Raw genomic sequence first — 14,596 nt, forward strand, 5'->3', positions numbered from 1 at the left:
GGAGGAGGCATGAAACCAAGACCTTGTCTGTTTGTTCAGGTAAACATAAATGATCCAATTACACTATTTAAAGAACAGGAGGTTCTCTTTGTGCTCTTACAAATATTTTTCCCTCAAAGAAATCAAAAAGATTATTCATCAAAATGTTCATTCATTTGCTTGCCGGTTGTGGGACCTTACTGTGTGCATACTTGTTTTTTCTTTCTTTCATGGGATGTTGACTTCATTGGCAAGGCCAGTATTTGTTGTCCATCCCTAATTGCCTTTGAATTGAAGGGCTTGCTAAGCCACTTCAGAAGGAAAAATGAGTCAACCACATTGCTGTGGGTCTGGAGTCACTTGCAGGCCAGTTAAGAGTGGTGGATTTCTTTCCCTAAAGGACGGTAATGAACCAGATGGGTTTCTACAACAATCAATGACTGAGATGAGCTCTGTATCCTTATTTTTCAATTGAATTTAAATTTCACCAGCTGTCATGTTTTGTACATTTGGTTACAAAGAAAAAATGACAGCACTTCAAAAAGTTTTAATTCTTTGCAAAATATTTCCAGATGTCATGAGAATATGGTATGACGCTTTATTAATACAAATTCCTACTTAAAAACTAGGAGGAGTAGGCCATTCAGCCCTTTGAGCTTCCTCCATCATTCAATATGATCATGGCTGATCCTCTATCTCAATGCCATATTCCTGCTTTATCTCCATTTCCCTTGATGCCCTTAATATCCAAAAATTTATCAATTTCTTTCTTGAATATACTCAGTGACCCTGCCTCCACAGCCTTCTAGGATAGAGAATTCCACAGGTTGACCACCTTCTGAGTGAAGAAATTTTTCCTCATCTCAGTCCTAAATGACCTGCCTCGTATCCTGAGACTGTGGCCCCTGGTTCTAGGCTCCCCAACCAGGGGAAACATCCTCCCTGCATCCAGTTTGTCTAGCCCTGTTAGAATTTTATACGTTTCAATCAGATCCCCTCTCATTCTTCTAAACTCTGGTGAATACAGGCCCAGTTAACCAATCTCTCCTCATATGACAGTCCTGCCTTCCTCAGTATCAGCCTAGTGAACCTTTGCTGCACTCCCTCCATGGCAAATACATCCTTTCTTAGGTAGGGAGACCAAAATTGCATGCAATACTCCAGGTGTGGTCTCACCAAGGCCTTGTATAACTGCAGTAAGACATCCCTACTTCTGAACTCAAATCCTCTTCCAAGGAAGGCCAACATACCATTTGCCTTCCTAATTGCTTGCTGCGCCTACCTGTTTACTTTCATTGACTGGTGTACAAGGACACCCAGATCCCTTTGTACATCCACATCTCCCAATATATCACCGTTTAAATAATACTCTGCCTTTATGTTTTTCACACCGAAGCTTATAACTTCACATTTATCCATGTTATGCTGCTTCTGCCACGTGTTTGCTCACAGACACAACTTGTCTAAATTGCCCTGAAGCCTCCTTGCATCCTCCTCACAATCCTGCCCAGTTTTGTGTCGTCAGCAAACTCAGAAATACTGCATTTGGTTCCCTCATCCAAGTCATTTACTATAGCATGTATAGCTGGGGCCCAGGCAAGCACTGATCCCTGCGGTACACCACTCGACACTTCTTTTCTTTGAGACCACTACCACCACCCAACATTAAGGACAATACAGACAGTGCTGTCATTAGGGTTTTAGTACAATGAAAGGTGTTAAGTTAAATAATACATCCATTTAAATTGTGAAAAATGTTCTCATAATTTTTTGCCTTCTAAATTTGGGCAGTATCTGAAAAGAACATTTTGAGCTATACAATACCAGGGTGAAGCACTGGTAGTTCCAGGTTTGTCAATAACAACATATTTATATAGTGCCTTTAATGTACTAAGTTCCAAGGTGCTTCACAAGAGAGCTACATAGAAAATTTTCACACCAGCTACACAAGGAGATATTAGGGCAGATGACTATAAGTGATGACAGAGGTAAGTTTTAAGTCGCACCTTTAAAGGAGGAAGTAGAGGAAGAGTGCTGGAGTTGTTTAGGGAGGGAATTCCAGAGTTTAGGGCCTTAGCACCTTAAGGAATGACAGCCAATGGTGTAGCAATTCAAATCTGAAATGCTCAAGAGGTCGGAATTGTAGTAGGGCAGATCTCTTGGAGGGCTGTAACACTAGAGACCATCACAGAAACTGGAAGGGGGGTGGGGGCACAGAGAGATTTGAAAACAAAGATGAGAATTTTAAAATCAAACTGTTGCTTAACAGGGAGTCAAGGTCGTTCGAAGAGCGCAGGAATGATAGGTGAACAAGACTTGGTGGGAAGAAGGGTATAAACACCAGAGTTTTGGATGACGTTATGGAGGATAGAATGTGCGAGGCCAGCCTGCCGTGCATTGGAATAGTAAAGTCTAGAGGTAACAAAGGCAAGGATGAGGGTGTCAGCAACAGCTGAAACAGCAGAGCACTGTCATCGGTGATACATAGGGATCGAGTCAAGATGATGAATTAATAATATTGTACTAAAAGCATTTGGTACAAACTGTGCTGTGCAATTTTTCCCCACAACATATTCGCAACATCAGTGGAGTTTAAACATTGAGGGAACTCTTTGAAAGCAAATTTGGTTTCAGCATTTAGTTGAGCTCCCACAAAATAAATTTTCCTTTGCCATGATTACTATCTATTTAATTTTTAATTAATTTTGTTTTACACAAATTGAACCAGTTTTGCTTGCACCAGGCTAGGCTAATGTATAAAAACTGAAATGTCTCATCTGTTAAACCTTTGTAACAGTTTACCTTTTGTAGTTCTCTATGGTTTTGATTTAAGTGGTGGGGCAGAAGCTGAAAATGAGGAATTGAACTGGATTCACAATTTTTTGTTCTTCTCTTCACAGAAGAAAACACAAGTTCATACCAGAAAAAGAGGGTAACCAAGGGGATAATCTGAGTGAGGAACTTTATTAGTATCAGCAGAGAAAGCATATTGGAGAAAATGAAGGGATTAAAAGCCAACAAATCCGGAGCAGCTGATAGCCTATAGACTACGTTCTAGAAGAGACAGCTGCAGAGATAGTGAATGCACTGCTTATTCTTTAGATTCTAGAATGGTCTCAGTGGATTGGAAGCTAGTAAATGTAATACAACTATTCAAGTAAGGAGGGTGAGGGGGAAAAAAAGGGAACCACAAGCCAGTTAGTCATGGCATTAGTCATCAGGAAAATGCTTGAATCTATTGTTAAGGAAGTCTTAACAATACACTTCGAAAATCATAATACGATCAGACAAAGTCAACATGGTTCTACGAAAGGAGAATCATGTTTGATTAATGTATTGAGGGGATGTAACTGGTAGGGTAAGGGAAAACCAGTAAATGTAGTAGACTTCAAGTTTCAAAGGCATTTGATAGGGTGCCACAAAAAAGCTTAATACTTAAGATATGGCTCATGGAGTTGGGGATAATATATTAGAATGGATGGAGGAATAGTTAACAGGCAGGAAGCAGGGATAAAGGGAGTATTTTCACATTTGCTGGCTGTTACTAGTGGAGTGTTCCAAGGATTAAAGCTAATGTCTCAGCTACATATCATCTACATTAATGACTTAGATGAGGAGACCGAGAGTAAAGTATCCAAGTTTGCTGATGAAACAAAGCTAGGTGGGAATATAAGATGCAAGGAGATCACGAAGAGGCTGCAGAAAAATATAGCTAGGTTATGAGTGGACAACAGGGTGGTAGATGCAGTATGTGGCAATATATTTTTTCAAAAATATGAAACTTCTAAATGCTGATGTTCAGAGAGAATTGGGTGTAGTTGTAACAAGGGACACAAAGTAGCATGCAGGTACAGCAATCAATTAGGAAGGCAAATGGCATGTTAGCCTTTATTGTGTGGAGATTGGAGTACAAGAATAAGGAAGTCTTGTTACAATTGTACAGAGGTTTAGTAGTATGCAGTTTTGGCCTCCACAGTAAGGAAGGATATGCTTGCATTGAAAGCAATACATCAAAGGTTCATTAGATTGGTTCCTGGGATGAGAGAGTTGTCCTATGATGAGAGGCGGAGTAAATTGGGCCCTCTTAGAAGAATGAGGGATGATCTCAGTGAAACGTGCAAAATTCTTAAGGGCCTTGACAGGGTAGTCACCGAGATAGAAACACAAAAAACTCAGCAGGTCTAGCAGAATCTGTGGAGAGAGAAACAGAGTAATGTTTTGAGATTAAATGACTCTTCATCATAAATAGGCACCAAGAGGTTGTTTCTCCTGGCTGGGAATCTAGACCAGTGTTGTCCAATGCAACAAATCAACCAAAGGCATGCAGCAAATTGATGCTGTTAATTTTTAGAACCACACAATACTGAGTTGTGGCAAAGTTGCAGCGGTGCATATGAGTATGGATCAGACTCACGAGACTGTTACTTTTCATCCATTTCTAATTGAGTACATTGCTATTGGACAGGAGACACACTGCAATTGTGCTTAGCAGAAAATAGTTCAGTTGTTAGCTCTCTAGTGACTTGAAAGCTGAAGGGCCACGCTCAATGAAACAAGAAAAATAGCTGCCATGTTACCTTCTCTGTTCCTGTTCTCTCTGGGTTCCTCTAAATGATGATACATTTAGACTGGCAGGACCACTCTGTGAAGCTGTGAAAGGAGGGCCTGCCTTCAGAAGGACAGCCATCTGATTGCTCTTGAAATTTTCTTTTGGAATCTAATGACACAAGGGATGCTAACTGAAGAACTTGGTTTTTATTTAGCTGGTAGGTGGCGGTTTTTGGCAAAACAGTTGAGATGATTGAATGATGGACAGCATTGCATGGCTGCCAATGAGGGTTGAAATGTGCAATTTTGGAAGCTGGGACAGCACAGCAACATGAAAATGTGCTCAGCATTCATCCTAATAGATCTGTTGAAAACAGCAATCAAAAGAAATAGAGTGCTAAAAGGAGAAATTACAAGAGCTTGACCATGAGCCAAAAGTCTATTAAATTCCGACTCTGTTTGGAAATGGCAGGCGACAGAGTGTAAGCAAAGCAAAAGTCAGAGTCCAGAAGCCAGCACATAGAGATTGCTGTCTTTATTTATAACAATTTTGATAAAATAGAGACAGTTAATTCGAACATTTTTGTTTGAAGTAAACTGGAGCACACTGTCAGAAACAGGACAGTAATTTCAGTGTATACAGGAGACATGCTTTGCAGAATAGTTGGACTGTTTGGAAGTTGTTCTCCTAGCTGTGACAGTGAGTGATTTTATCGATCTTGATTGCTGACAGTTTAAAACTTTAAACCCATTTTCACAAAATTGTGCATTTCTTTTGTTAATATTGCATACATTTTTTTATCATGTGGTGAAAAAGGTGACCTGATCACCACAAGTTTGGCAAGCACTGAAACTCTGTTGGAGAACACCGATCTAGAACATGGGCACAATCTCAGGATATGGGGTCGATCATTTAGAACCGAGATAAGGAAAAATATCATCACTCAGAGGGTTGTGAATCTTTGGAATTGTCTACCTCTCAGGGAATCCACAGATTTGGGGAGTGGGCAGAGAAGTGGAGTTGAGGCAGAAGATGAGTAATGATTGTATGGAATGGCAGAGCAAGCACAATGGGCTATATGAACATATTCCTTATATTCGTATGTTATCAATACTGAGCAAGATCTCTAAATTAGTGACCAATATTGACATTTTAAGACCTTAACAGCAGTCAGCGAAACAAAGCCTACATTCCATCTGTCTCAGCAGAATTTGAGACGTGAAGGCACGCTCCCCAATGTTTTGTTCTTTGTGTTAGTTGCAAGAAAGCCCATTAAACATTTATAAACAGCATGCTTCCGGATTTGTTAAACCACTGCAGAGGGCAAAATATCACAACTCAATACACCGCCCAAAGATTCAATGGAAATGCTACACTTGGTATCTCACATCAAACAATTGTAAATAAATTATAAGCCAGGTTGAAAATGTGGTCCAACAGCCAGGAATTGGAAAGTCTGAACTGCTGGCCTCTCTACAAACTGAAATTCAGACACACATTTGCAGTGAAGCTAATCAGGCTAAGCCAGTTTTTCAGACATTCTCCAGAGCAAATACCCAATGGGTTTATAAAAAATCAAATGGCCTAAGAACAGACAATAAAACAACTGCAAATATTAGCAAATCATAATTCTGAATATTTGTAGAACAGATGCACTAGATCCACATCATTTAATTCAAATATTCCATTAAAATGGGCAGAGTACAAAGAGCTCTCTCTCTGCATATCTACAATTAAAATTAAGAAAAAAAAGGCTCAACACAAACATTTCGTAACTACTCATTGTACTGACCCTACAGTACAGTCCACTTCCAGATGACAGTTGAGCAACAGAAACAAATTGTGAATTATTCACATATTCAGGGAAATAATAGCTAATTACACTTTGCCACAGTTCTAAGCTTTACAAACACAACCATGCTGCAGAAATCAAAGAAATCAGGTTAGGGACTTGTGGTCAACAGCTTCCCAGAGCCTAATTACTCTGCAGCTTCATTAACTGGGAAACAAGCACCACATGTCCTTACAGTTGACCTCATAGCTTTCTCTTGATGTTGAATCCATCAAGTGAAATTTGCCTAATCCTTAGCAGCCTATTTGCTGCAAACCTGTGTAGCTTCCATAATGTACATTTTTGTTGATTTATACTGATCCAGGCCCAAGATAGTCTAGTTGGTCCTCAGGGGAAAAGAATCTGTTTTCCTGAACACCAAGAAAGAACAATCAAGCTTGCATTTATATAGTGCCTTTCGTGACCTCAGGACATCTGAAAATGCTATATTACCAGTGTGTTGTCACTGCTGGAAGACAGGAAACACAGCATCCAAAATTTTGCACTTAGCAACATCATAGAAATGTCAAAACCATTCAGCCCCCTAAAGCCTGTTCTGTTGCCATTCAATATATCCTGACTGATCTATCACCCACTTCATTCATTTGCCTTTGCTCGATATCTCTTAATAGCCTTGACTAATAAAAACCTATCAATCTAAGATTTAAAATTATTTACTGAGCTAAGCATATGCTGCTTTTTGAGAGGGAATTCTACATATCTACCACTTTTTCTATGAAGTGTTTCCCAACTTCTCTTCTGAATGGCCTGGCTCTTTTAAAGTTACGGCCCAAACTCTTCTACCAGCAGAAATTTTCTCTCCATCTACCCCATCAGTTCCTTCCAAAATTCTAAAAAACTCAATCAAATCACCCTTTAGTTATCCATATTCCAGGGATTACAAGCCTAGTTTATGTAATCGCTCCTCTTAATTTAACCTGTGAAGCCTTGATAACATTCTGGTCAACCTTCATTGCATTCCTTCCAAAGCCAATATATCCTTTCTAAGATGTGGTGTCCAGAATGGCACTCAGTATTCCAGCTGTAATCTCCTCTCATATGCCTGACCCCAGACTCCCGAAGTAACTTCTATCGTTACTCAGTCACAGCAGGAGACTCGCAGAAGGAAAGTGGGAACAATTTAGGGACGTCCTCAGAGCATCCCTGAAGATATCAAACATCCCAACCAACTCAAGGGAGTCCCTGGCTTGTGACCAACCAAAGTGAAGAGGGTTCATTCAGGAAGGCAGAGGACAAATCAAGACATTTTCAGGAACACAGACGGCATTGAGGCATCGGAGAGAACACACAAGTCTCTAACAACCTCATCTACCTGACCCTTCAGGCATCACCTGCCTCACACGCAGAAGAGCCTGTAGATCATGCATTGGACACCTCAGATACCTCAGAAACCACTGACCCAGATTGGAAGCTAGTCATCCCTGACTTCAAGAGACAGCCTAAGAACCACCAGGAATTTGTATAGCTGTACCCAGCCATCCTCCCATCCACATTCAAGGCCTCTGGGTATAAATAACAACATTTAATTAGCCATTTTAATTATTTTTTGTATCTGAACACTACATTTTTACGTACAGGAAACCCCAAGTCTTTTTGTGCCTCCATTGTTCTTGTTTTTCACTATTTAAAACACACGAGCAACTATGCTTTTTGGTCCAAAACAAATGACCTCATACTTGCCTACATTGAGTGGGCAAAACTTTTGTAGATGAATACTAATGAAGCTATCCTTGTCTCTTTGTGATTTTATGCTCCTGTCTGCATTACTTAGCATGCCACCATTATTTATGCCACTGCCAAACTTGGATATATGGTTAATTGTGCTGAGTCATTCATAAATAGTGAATAGTTGAGATGCCAGCACAGTGAAACACTACTAATCATTTCCTTCCATTTCAAGTACACATCCATTATCTCGACTTGCTGTCTTCTATTGCCTAACAAATCTCCCAATCTCCTAACCAGGTCAATAATTTGCCTTCAGCTCCATGAGCTTTAATTTTAGTTAACAGTCCCTTGGTTAGAACCTTATTAAATACCATCTGGAAATCCATATAAATTATATCCATAAACAGTCCCCTATCCACAATTATAGTTGCTTTCACAAAAGAAATTCAGTTAGGTTCATTAAGACATGATTTAATCATTACAAAATCACGTTGGCTCTGTCTAAGCAGTACAAATTTCTCTAAGTCACTCAGTCACTTTGTCCTTAATTACAGATTTCTAAGGGGAAAATTTTCAGCTCGCTGAGCGGGGGGGCGGGGCCTGCTTGCCGAGGTGTAAAATGACGTGGGGTGACGTCCTGACGTCACCCCACATCATTTAGATTTTCAGTTTGGTGGGTGTGCAGCCGACTCGGTTGCTCGCCTGGCGAACTGTCAGAGGCCTGTTAAGGCCATTAATTAACTAATTAAACTTATTGAGAAAGCTGCCCATCCAAGCTTAAGGTTGGCAGGTGGGCCTTTGCATTGTTCATGGAACCTCATACATGGGTGGGATGAGGTTTCATGAAGGGTTTATAAATTAAATAAGTTTTTCATTAAAGTTCATTGACATGCCCCATCTCATGTGATACTGTCACATAAGGGGACATGTCTTAAAATTTCTTTTTCTTTATTTATTTTTCAAACTTAAAAAGAGCACGCTCCCGACTCAGGGAAACCACCCTGCCTAGCTGCCCGCACAGGACCTTACAGCGCTTTCGGGTGCGTGTCATGCTGGGCGGGCCTTAATTGGCCCGCCCACATAAAATGGTGGCGAGGAACCAATTGGTGGCGCCGATTGGGTCTGCGCCCACCCCTGTACAACCCCCCCTTACATCTTCCTCACAACAGATGTTAGGCGAGCAGGTTTTTCACTTTTCTCAAATATTGGCGTTACATATGCAATTTTCCTATCTAAAGGGAAAATTCCTGAATCTAAAGCACTTGGAAGATTATGGCTAAAGCATATGCTATGTGATGGGATCAAAAGGTCCTTTTTTAATTACCTTGATTGTGCCGAGCACTGGAGCAATATAAAAATAATTTTAATCTTTCAAAAAGATTAACTTCCAGTTATAATTGAAGAAGTGGACTCAAGTTCTGCATGTCAAAAAAATGTTGCGCAATCATGAGTTAAGAACATAAGATATAGGAGCAGGAGTAGACCACATGGCCCATCAAGCCTGCTCCACTATTCAATACGATCTTGGGCTTCAATTCCATTTTCCCACCTCCTCCCCATATCCCTTAATTCCCTGAGACACTAAAACTTTGTCAATCCAAGTCAATGATGGAGTATCCACAACCCTCTGGGGTAGAGAATTCCAAAGATTCACAACCCTTTGGGTGAAGAAATTTCTCATCTCAGTCCTAAATGATCGGCCTCCTATTCTGAGACTGTACCCCATGTTTAAGGTTCCCCAACTAACAGAAACAAGCATCCGCCCTTTCATGCCCCTTCAGAATCTTGTAGATTTCAATGAGGTTGTCTCTCATTCTTCTAAACTCCAGAAAATATAAGCTGAATTTACTCAGCCTATTATAGGACAACCCCCTCATCCAGGGACAAAATTTAGTGAACATTCAATGTACCGCCTCCATGGTAAATGTACCCTTTCTTAAATGTGGAGACCAAAATCCACAGACTACTACAGGTGCAGTCTCAGCAAAACCCTGTATCAAGGCTTCTTTATTCCTGTAGTCCAATCCCCTTGCAGTTAAGGCCAACATGCCACTTGTCTTTCCAATTGCTTGCTGCAACTTCATGTTAACTTTGTGTTCCTTGTACAAGCACAGCCAAGTCTCTTTGAATATCAACACTTACAAGTTTCTCATTTAAAAAAAAATTCTGCTTTTTTATTCTTACGACCAAAGTGAATAACTTCACACTTCCCGATGTTATACTCCATCTGCCATCATGTTGCTCACTCACCTAACCTGTCTATATTTCTTTGTAGCCTGTCTGTTCTTCCCACAGCTTACCTTTCCACTTATTTTGGTATAATTAGCAAACTTAGATACATTATTCTCTATCTCTTCATCCAAGTCATTGATATGGATTATAAATAACAGAGGCCCCAACACTGATCCTTGCTGCACTCCACTATCCACTGCCTGCCAACTTGAAAAAACTCCGTTTATGCCTATTGTCTTTTCTATCCATTAACCAATCCTCTCTCCAGCTTATTTTGCCTATTAACCACTGTGTGGCGCCTTTTCAAATGGCTCTTGGAAATCCGGGTAATAAAAGGGTTCCCCTTTATCTACTCTATTAGTTACCTCCTCAAATACTCCAATAAATTTATTAAACAGGGTTTCACTTCAGTAAAACCATGCTGATTTGTTCTAATAATAATCCACTTAGAAAAGCATAACAAAACTTCCTTAATCATAGATACCAACATATTCCCAATGACTCAGGCTAGGCTAACTAGCCTGTCGTTCACTATTTTCTCTCGCCCTCCTTTCTTGAAAAGCAGTGTAACATTTGTCAACTTCCAATCTCGTGGGACCATTCCTGAATCTAAGGAATTTCGGAAAATCACAGCTAGCACCATCCATTATCTTTGCAACTATCTCCTTTAGAACCCCAGGGCGAAGGCCATCAGGACTCAGGGATTTGTGGATTTTATTCCCTTAAGTTTCTCCAATACTTTATCACTGCTGATATTAATTTCTGAAATTTCCTCTTTTTTTTTAGCCCTTAGTCTATTGACTATTTCTCATATGGAACTTGTATCTTCTGCTCTAATGACAGACAAAATATTTGTTCAATGCCTCTGCCATTTCCTCATTCCCTGTCATAATTTCTCCTATCTCTGCTTCTAAGGGACCAATGTTTAGTTTAGCTACTCTCTCCCTTTTTATATACTTATAAAAGCTCTTATAACCTGTTTTTAAATTTCTGACTAGTTTACTCTCATATTCTATTTTTTCCCTTATCATCAACTTTTTGGTGGCCCTTTTTTAAAACACTCCCAATTCACAAACTTGCTACTATTTTTATGTAACATTTTAAGCCTCTTTTAATCTAATACTATACTTAATTCCCAAAGTAAGTTTCTTGCTGAGTTTTTGTTCTTCGATGGTATGTATTTTTGTTGAACATTTTGAATTATTCTTTAAATCTTTCCCATTGTTAATTTACCTCCATACCTTTTAATCTATTTACCCAATTAACCTTAGCCAGTTCTCCCCTCATACCTATGTAATTGGCTTTGTTTAAGTTTAAGATTTAAGATTCAAACTTACCATGAAATTGAATGCACTGTCACTATTTCCCACTGGATCTTTTACTGTGACATTTCTAATTAATCCTGCTTCATTACATAATACTAGATCTACGATAGCTTTATCCTTAATTGGTTCCACTACATACTGCTCCAAGAAACTGTCACAAAAACACTTCACAAATTCATCTTCTAGACTATTTTTGCCAATTTGATTGTCCCAGTCTATATTAAGATTAAAGTCTCACACATTCATATCTTGGGTGGGGGGGTTACCATTACCAAAAACTGAACTGGTCTAGCCATGTAAGTACTGTGGCTACAAGAGCAGGTCAGGGGCTATGAATCGTGCAGGAAGTAACTCACTTCCTGACTCCCCAAAGGCTGTCCACCATCTACAAGGCACAGGTCAGGAGTGTGATGGAATACTCTCTACTTGCCTGGAAGTGCAACATTCAAAAAGGTTGATGCCATCCAGGACAAAGCACCCAACTTGAGTGGAACCTCTTCCACAAACATTCATTTCCTCTACCACTGACAAACAGCGGCAGCAGTGTACCACCTACAAGATGCACTGGAGAAGCTCACCAAGGCTCCTTAGGCAGCACCTTCCAAACCCACGACCATTACCATCTAGAAGGGCAAGGGCAGCAGATACATGGGAACACCATCGCCTGGCCCTCCAAGCCACTCATCATCCTGACTTGGAAGTATATCATCATTCCTCCACTCTCGCTAGGTCAAAATCCTGGAACTCCCTCCCTAACAGCACTGTGGGTGTATCTACAGCAGTTCAAGGATGCATCTCACTACCACCTTCTCAAGGGCAATTAGGGATGGGCAATAAATGCTGGCCTAGTCAGCGATTGCTACATCCCATAAATTAATGGAAAAAAACAATTACTACATTTCTTTGTTACAGGCTCCAATCATTTCTTGTTTAATGCTCCGCCCAACAGTATAACTATTGTTAGGGGATCTATAAATTACTCCCACCAGCGTTTTCTGATTCTTGATATTCCTAATTTCCTCCCATACTGATTCTACTTCATGATCTTCAAAGGCCAGATCCTTTCTTGCTAATGTTCGTGTGTCATACTTTACTACAAAGGCTACCCCACCCCAACTTGACCATTCTCCGTCTTTCTAAAATATTGTGCACCTTGGAATATTTATTTCCCAACCTTGATCACCTCGTAACCATGTTTCTGTAATGGCAATTAGATCTAAATCATTTACCTATTTGTGCCACTAATTCATCTATCTTATTGCAGATATCCACAGTCCTAGTTATACAATTGACCAGGACACTCTTTAAAATAGTATGATTTCTAAGGTTGTATACTGGTAAAAGCAGCTTATGGTAATACATAAAATATGAAATGATGAAGAGCCATCAACCTGAAAAGCTAACTGTTCTCTCTCCACAGGTGCTCCCAGACCTGCTGAATATTTCTAGCATTTTCTGTTTTATTTCAGATTTCCAATATCCACATTTTTATTGATAATTTATGAACTGTCCACATCCTCACTTATTCTACTAACGATCTGATCTGGACTTCTTTGAGACCTCAAATTTGAACCCCTTAACTTCTTCAGTCTTTGTTGCCTCTCATAATTTGTAATTTTTTAAAACCCAAGTCTCAGGACTCACTTTCAACTTATTCCCATTCTACAGCTTATCAACAAGAGAGAGCCTGATCCTTCGCCTCAGGAGTTACCACAATATCAATTTTTCCTGTCTAGGCAGAAACTCTTGAAAAGTTTCCCTGTCCAGTACCATGCAGTCTTGGTCACGGCATTACCAGAAGGATATAATCGCACTAGAGATGGTACGGAGAGGATTTACGAGTATGTCACTTAAAATGTAAAATTTTAACTATGAGGGGGCTGATGGGCAAATTAATTGAGGTGTAAAAAATTATGAGGGCCTCCGATAGAGTGGATAGGAAGAACATTGTTTTAAAATTAGGGGTTGCCATTTTAGGACAGAGATGAGGAGAATTTTTTTTCTCTCAGAGAACCCTCTGCCTCCGAAGGCAGTGAAAGCAGGGTCATTGAATATTTTTATGGCACAGGTAGATAGATTCCCTTGCCTAACGAGAATCTTAAGGTTTTGGGGGGTAGATAGGAATGTGGAATTCAAAACACAAACAGATCAGCCATGATCTTATTGAATAGTGGAGCTGGCTCAAGGGGATGAGTGGCATACTTCTGCTCCCATTTCATATGATCTATCTGGCTTTGCAGAGAGGTCAATAACCAGAGAGCATAGACTTTAAATAATTACTATAAGGATTAGACAGGAATTGAGGAAAAATATTTCCACCCAGAGGATGGTGGTTTGGAACTCACTGTCTGAAAGGTGGTAGAGGCAGAAACCCTCATGGCATTTAAAAAACGTGCAAGTGAAGTGCCATTACTTACAAGGCTACGGACCAAGGGTTGGAAAATAAGAATAGACTACATAAATGCCAGCAAGGCAAGATGGACTCCTTCTATGCTGTAAATTCTAGGATTCGCTTACAACTACTGACAGCAGATTGCACACCACGTGGCTGCTGCAGTCATTGCAAAGAGCTAGCCATTAACCATCTAGTCCTTCCATTGACATGAATATATATTCATTTAATTTTGTGCCTTGAGTGAACACATTGCACTGAAGCATCCAAAGTCTCAGTAAAAGTATTAATCAAACAGAAACGATGATTAAGGGTTTTCATTAGACACTGGATATGGATGAGAATTGGCAGTAGGGCAATTAGGGATAGGCAATGTTCAAATCCTCGGAACAAATTTTTTAAAATGTGGTAGATAGAAGTAGTAAGATGGGTAGGAGAATAAATGCATGGCCAAAAAACAAAATACCAGAGATACTGAAAGATCAAACAAAATCAGAAAATGATGGAAATGCTCAGATCAGGCATTTGTCAAGAGAACAGTCTTGTTACAGATATGGCAATTTTCCTCAAAGCACAAAATATTTTAGATGAACAGTATT

At 39.8% G+C, this 14,596-nt stretch overlaps 1 protein-coding gene across 1 annotated transcript in view; it reads right to left on the reverse strand.

Annotated features, from left to right (window-relative positions):
* apeh (acylaminoacyl-peptide hydrolase) overlaps positions 1-14,596 on the reverse strand; it is a 90,239-nt gene that overhangs the window by 74,342 nt on the left and 1,301 nt on the right. The window lies entirely within an intron of this gene.

Source organism: Carcharodon carcharias, chromosome 7, assembly GCF_017639515.1.
Source record: "Carcharodon carcharias isolate sCarCar2 chromosome 7, sCarCar2.pri, whole genome shotgun sequence".
Classification (NCBI taxonomy): Eukaryota; Metazoa; Chordata; class Chondrichthyes; order Lamniformes; family Lamnidae; genus Carcharodon; species Carcharodon carcharias.